Source organism: Amblyomma americanum, chromosome 1 (genome assembly GCF_052857255.1).
Source record: "Amblyomma americanum isolate KBUSLIRL-KWMA chromosome 1, ASM5285725v1, whole genome shotgun sequence".
NCBI classification, from domain to species: Eukaryota; Metazoa; Arthropoda; class Arachnida; order Ixodida; family Ixodidae; genus Amblyomma; species Amblyomma americanum.
In genome coordinates, this window is record NC_135497.1 from 343493094 (window position 1) to 343500245 (window position 7152).

The following is a 7152-nucleotide window of genomic DNA, read 5'->3' on the forward strand; positions in this document are numbered from 1 at the left end:
AATCCTGGAAAGAGCTGATTGGTGGCTTAAAATCGCTTTCTTTGAGCGAGGCTGATACCTCCAGCACTGCTTGGGTTTCGCAGACAACAATACATATATCAAGGAATTGCAAGGAACCTTGCGCTGGCACCTCATGGGTGAAGCTAAGACCAAAGAGCACTCGGAGATTTCTAGAACCCGATGCACCGCTGTCATACCCCCCTCATGCGTAACTTTCAGGAAAATAGCATAATCATCCACGTATCTAAAAACCTTAGCTGATTAGGCTGTGTCAAGGCGTTCAGCAATTCGCTTGTCACAATAAGATAAAAATATGTCACTCAACAAAGGGGCAATGCAAGACACAGCCTACTCGGCTAAGGGGCTTGACACAGCCTACTCGGCTAAGGTTTTTAGATACGTGGATTATTACGCTATTTTCCTGAAAGGGGTTACGCATGAGGGGGTATGACAGCGGTGCACCGGGTTCGATAAATCTTCTCCGAGTGCTGTTTTGGTCATAGCTTCAGCAATTAGGTGCCAGCGCAAGGTTCCTTGCAATTACTTGATATCTGTATTGCTTTCTGCAAAACCCAAGCGTGCTGGAGGTATCAGCCTCGCTCAAAGAAAGCGATTTCAAGCCACCAATCAGCTCACTCAAAGCTTGTTAAAAAGGGTATCGCAAAAAACTGCCTGCGTGCTGCTCTGGACAAGTCCTGTAATCATGAAATGGCACACAGCGTGAGTTTCGAGCTAAAAAGGCTGACCAGTGCTGGTTTCCTGGGGAAGTTAATCACCTCTGTGCTAGAGGCCCTTGCCAGTGAAGCCAGGGGCGTACCTGAGCACCGCCGTAAAGAAGAAACGCAACGCAAGAGACCCGTTGCCAACCCATACTACCACCAGGTCTCGCATCGCTTGAAAAAAGTGGCTCAGAAGGGCGACGTGCCGGTGGTCTTCACCGCACCCCCAAAACTGGCCGGTCTAAGCAACAAGATGCAGGGAAAGCACAAAGAAGTATGCGGTATCAAGCACGCAGAAAGATTTGTCCCGTGCTAAAGGGTGGTTGTTTACCGTATACCCGTGTCCTGTGGCAAAAGCTACATCGTACAAACTGGACGTTGTATAAACGTCAGACTTCAGGAGCACCACGCAGGAGTAGGCGCATTGGCGGGGGGAGGGCATGTGGCCGACCATTGTCGCTACTGCCGTGGTTGCACGCCTCCGTTCCGCGATACCATTATCCTCAAAAAGTTCGGGTCTAAACTAAGCCGAGAAGTGTATGAGGCCAACTGTATCAAGAAGAAATCCGGCTCGTGTGTCAGCAAAACCTCGGCTAACCTGTCCGATAAAGAGTATTTATATCTAGATTGCATGATGTCTCGTACACGCAAGCGCACAAGTGTTACGTGATGATCGTTTGGCATGTTACCACGTTATTACGATGATTGTATAAATGTGACGCGCTGTTGAAATAAACCAGTTGAATTTCCGCGCTCTGTCCTGTTGGTTTCTTCCTCGTTCTTTGTCTATTTTTGCGCGGTTTCAAGATGCAATCTACTAAGAGTCACCAAATAGCCTGTCTCTCTCTATTAAACCCACTATGGCTGTTGGGCCGCCAAGCTGCGCATACGGCGAAATGTTGTCAAGTGCTCCATCTCGCAATCTATGATACTGTGACGTGGTCATTGTAAAAAGAAGCGTGCAGGCGACTACGAGATGCTACTCACGGTGGAGGACGGGGAAAAGCAGCCGATATGAGCGTGTGCCGTGTCCCGAGTGTGCTTTCCGCCCTGTTCTTTCGGTCGGAGCACGGCCAGAACCTTTGTGGTGGTGGCAGCAGAGGTGGTGAGCGGAGCAGACAATAACGCTTCCAGCAAGGGCTGATACACTGGAAGCCATAGGCAGAGGTTCCTCTCCGCGTTCGCCAATGAGCGCATCCTGAGGCGCTGGCTGCGGCAGACGCGTTAATAGATGCGTACTGAAGCATTTTCGAAGACAAAAGGAAGGCTTTATTGTTACACCCGGCACTACTGTACCATAAATAGAGCTTTATTAACCAATTAGAGGGCAGGAAAAGCGCATCCATGGAGTCATACTTTTATTTGTGAGAAAAAGACTGGTGGATAAAACATCAGAGCAAGAACAGGAGAAATCAGCATTTAAAACGTTACAATTCATTCTCCAAAGGGCTAGCCCAAGCCAGTGGACTACGCTATGCATCAAGCATCAAAGCTGGACGTAAAACACACGACAGTGCTACTTTGTTGTTCCGGCCGTAGCAGAAAAAATACTGCTTAGGTTTGACGCTTTCGCAAGAAGAATCTGAATGACTTATTCGTATTTATTGGATTTTTTTATTAAGCACTGAGTAGCTAAAGTAGATCAAATATTAATCAACAAATCAAAGTGCTCTTCCATGCGGAGCAGACATTAACTAACACTGCATTAGGAAAGCTTCATTTTCAGTGCTGTATCATTGTTCGCGATTTGAAGCGATCGCTTTGCATTACCTTTACCGTTCGATACCTGATCGGTAGCGCTACCATTTTTGCTTGCAAATTTATCACAGAGTGGTTTTATCTAATGAGAACTTATATTCTCTGATGTTATCTACACTTCTAGTCGATACTGCTGGGCCATTTCAAATTTTCCGTCATCCAAATTTACATATTTAGTGCGTTCGACATTTTACAATACTTGTTTTCATCCTTTTACTTTGATAGGCACTTGTAATTCTTTTTTTCTTAGCAGCTCAAAAATGTAACCGTGGGTTCTGTCGTTTGGTCATCGGCGTACATGTTCGGTGAGATCCTGTATCAAAAGTTGGGCACATAGAGGTACATCTGAATGAGTCGCCACAAGTGCTCTCCCTTCAAGCATTCCAAAAGAGGTGAGGCTCGCTGGTGGGCAAAGATAGTAGTCAGTGGGTTGTCTCGCCGCGACAATAGTGCAGTATTTTGCACAGGTAACACCTGTACGATAAATCACCGCTCAGAATAAGTCTCTCGAAACTGGTACGGATTTGGCTACGTTCTACTGAATCTTGTGTGCATAGCATTTAACTGGTAAACACCACAATATCTGGTTCCGCTGCAGATTTTTCTTGGTGCTGAGGACGTGCGCCTTCTGACTGCTGCTGGCGGGGATTATAAACATTTGGGCTGGCAATCTACGTTTCAAAAGCACCAGCTGCACGTTTACATTTGAGCCTCAACGGCGGTGCGGCACCTTCACCGAAGAACCATAGGTTGATATTTTTACGACACACAGCGAGTCCAACCTAAGGGTTACCAAGGTGTTTTTATATGGAGCGTCCTACAGTAGTGAAACCAACTGGGTGCCTTTTGGAGTCACGCGGCCTAATTTTCAGCCACTTTTTCACTGTGTCTATGGAGTTCAATATTAAGACCAGTAACTCACATTTGAACGGATAGCTTCAGGAAGAACATATGAATAGGGATGCTGCAGATCCTTAACAAATAAATGGCTAAATGTTTTTATGAAGGCAAGCTTTACTTACAGATCTCTTTTTACTCGAGTTACAAAAACGCCCGCGAGAAAGAAAAGCTACCACGCTGGCTTCGCGTACGGACTGTATTAAGCGGCAGCACCGTTTGTGTAGTGTGCAAAGCGAGAGAAGTCATTTCTGAAGGCTGTGAGCGGTGAACTGAGCAAATTGGCCGGAAAATGATTATAGAAGTTGTACTCGTACTGAAACTAATGGGGGGCATTTGATTTGGCGTGAGTTTGAGCTTGTGTTTTTTGCATGCGTCTGTGCTTGCGTGCGCGTGCTTGTAGTGCGGTTTCTTGCCTGTTCTCATCCGCAGAGCTCATCTTATATAGGAATAGTATTGTGGAACCCACGTCGAGTTGAAGCGTAGCGCACATTTATCCCCGCAGCTCGCGCTGAGTACCCCATTGTGACACGTTAGGGCAATTTAAATGCTGCGACTTTCGCCTCCCGACGCTGTGATTGTCGTTAATCTGCGACAGAACAGAGAACATCGGTCTAGCCTCAAAAGTCTTGAGACCGGTTTCCGTCCGATTAGAATTCAATTTCAACGTCGTTGCGCGCGTTCTACGACTGACCAATGGAGAGCGCCGAGACGGTGTGCGACGTGGACTCCCTCGGGAGCTGTCGCCGCAGCGCAAGCAAAACAGCTTATTCTAATCAACGCATGCGAATATTGCCTTGCACCTAAATGTGCGCCCACCACAACAGTCGAGCGGACTCGGTGGAGCGAAGGCGGGGCGTGGAGCTTGAGGGTGTGTCGGTTGAGCTGAGAGGCAGGTCCAATCGTAGAAGGCCGCTGGAGCAGTCGATAAGGGCAGAGTGAGCGGTTAGAAAGTCTAGACCAAGGATCACATTGTGAGGGCAGTGTTCGAGGACGGTGAACAAAACTGGGACGTGACGATCGGCAAGAGTGACGCGGGCAGTGCACAGGCCAGTGACGGCAGCAGTGCTGCAATCGGCAACGCGAACGGTGGGCGAAGCGGCCGGGGTCTGAACTTTTTTGAGGCGACGGCAAAAGTATGAGCTAAGAACCGAGACTTGGGCACCAGTGTCAATGAGGGCAGAAACAGGAACACCGTCCACAAAAACGTCGAGCAGATTACAGGACGAAGGCTGGGTCAGTAGAGGATTTTCAGGTCGGGGCACCAATGCAGCATCACCTACGGGAGCTGCACTGGCTAGTTTCCCGCGAAGCGGCCTGCAGAGGACGGTGAGTAACTGCGGTGCGGAAGAGGTGAGCGGGAACGGTGGGCTGTCGGGGAGGGAGAGCGGCTGGTTCTACGAGGAGGCGGTGTGGACTCGGCGCTGGGTGGGTCATTCCGAGGCGTGAAGCGACGGGGTCCATAGTCATAACGTCGGTCGACGTAGGGCAAAGGTCGGGGAGGTGCGGACCAACGGCTGCGGCAGTGGCGGGAGATGTGGCCTACGCGCGAGCACGTAAAGCAGATCGGCCGGTCGTCAGGGGTACGCCACTCATCCGGATTGCGATACTTTCTGTAACTTGGGACGAAGGTGTTGCGGGCCGTAGCAGTAGCGACCACGGGAGAGATGGGGCTCGCACTCCGAGGTTCGACGGGACGATGGCTGGAGGGCATGCCCAAGTTGGCGACCTCCTGGCGGACGACAGCTTGAATAAGGGATATTGTGGCCAGGCTGTTGTCCGACAAGGGCGCGTTGGGCGTAACAGGAGCCAGCTCCTCCAGTTCACGGCGCACGATGCGAGTCACGTTGTTGGGGTTGGAAGGCTGCCTTATACCGCATTTACACGGGCACCCTTAACCATGGTTAAGTAAACTGCGGTTACCCTTAACTATAGTTAGCCGCGCTCACACGGAAAGCCAAACTGTAGTTACGCCACTAACCGTAGTTACCGTAAACCGAGCTGGCTAACCTCCGTTTGCGCTTAACCGACAAAATGGCGGCGTCCGTGGAAGGCATGGAGGCAGCAGCAGCAGTGTCGCAGCAATCGTCCTCCCAGAGGCGTGTCAACTGGCCTGATGTAACAACAGCGGCTTTGGTTCGCATCTGGGAGGACCAGCTACCCGCTCTGCGGGGAAATACGCGCAATGCGCGTATATACGCTGCCATGGCGGCGGAGCTGAACGCCGGGCTAGCGCCGGGCGAAGGCCCCTACACTGCAAAGCAGGTCAAGCAGAAAATGGATAATCTGAACAAAAAATACCGGTAAGTGCTATCTTTACTCTCATTGCATTGCTCACCTAGCGCTGTTTTTATGGCGCGACGTCAGCCCCACGTGTGCGGCAGCAGTGTGTTGGTTCAGCAACGTGCAAACTTTTCGCCGTCGTCGCGTATTGTTTACCTCGCGAGCGCCCAAGACGTTTCAATTATGTATGTACTCATATAAGAACTGAACAACGAGTGCCGTGTGACGGGAGCAGCGTATGTTACACAGCACCAGTCCGTTCTTTTTTCTTTGTAAACTGCGTAGTTGTTGGCCTAACAAAAGATGACACATACACCCACACTGGGGGATCGGCCAAGAATCGGGTGGCTATTCACCTGTACTGAGTTAATAAAAAAGAAAAGCACATTTTCGTCTTCGTTTGTGTACGCGTGCATGCACCGCTCTGCATGCAAACTTTGTCTTTCTCATTTTCGCGGCAGCTGTTGTCGTTCAAAGCTTTTGTTTCAAACTGACAGAGCGCTGTACATAGTGACCTTGCCATACAGCCGCCAGCACGCATGGCAGCACGCATGGTCAGCGTTGTGATCATTACTTATCTCCTATTTAACTTGCACTGATTGTAATACTCGAATGCTCGAGGTCTGCGAGGCCGCCTAGCAGATCTCAGGCAGAGGATCTTCAAATACCGATTTCCGGTGCTTGTAATATGTGAGCCTAATATCACATCTCCTTTTCGACTGTCCGGTTATGAAAGTTTCCTCTCTGAAGCGGCTGGGCATTTGAGCAAGGTACTACTATGCGTCCGTCGTGACCTCACTTACGTTCGGCATCAAATTCCTGCGGGCAGTAGCAACGAGTATGTAGCAATCACTGTGACTTGAATGGGCGCACAATCTCTATTATAGGTGGCTACATACCACCAAGGGGTCGATTTGATGCCCTACGACTACAATCGCTACTTGACAGCGTTTCGGAACCCCATATAATAGTAGGAGTTTTCAATGCGCATCACCACGGCTGGGGAAGCGCCGTTACGAACGTTCGAGGACGGGATATCGCCATGTTCATGAACAATGCAGGTCTCGTTTTGCTCAATGATGGCACGCCGACATTTCTACGCGGGACTACCTACAGCAGCTGCCTGGACCTTGCATTTGTATCCAGGCGCCTGTCATCGTTCGCAACGTGGTGTGCTGATATTGAAAGTTATGGAAGTGACCACATACCGACGTATGTGCAGCTACGGTGGTTTCATCGTCTTCCAAATGCCAAAATACGTTGCACCGACTGGAGTGCTTTCCGCATTGTTCTAGAAAAAACCTGTGGGAAACTCGCTGATCCAACAGATGTGGAACAGCGTATTATTTCGGCCATGCACGATGCAACACGCAATATCTCAGCGCCAAATTCCACAGCATCAGTGGATGTGATCTACGCGCAGCTTCGGGCGATTCGTCGGCGCGCAGAAAGAAAATACCGGAGGACAAAGGATGTCTCCGATCTCCGGGCCTCT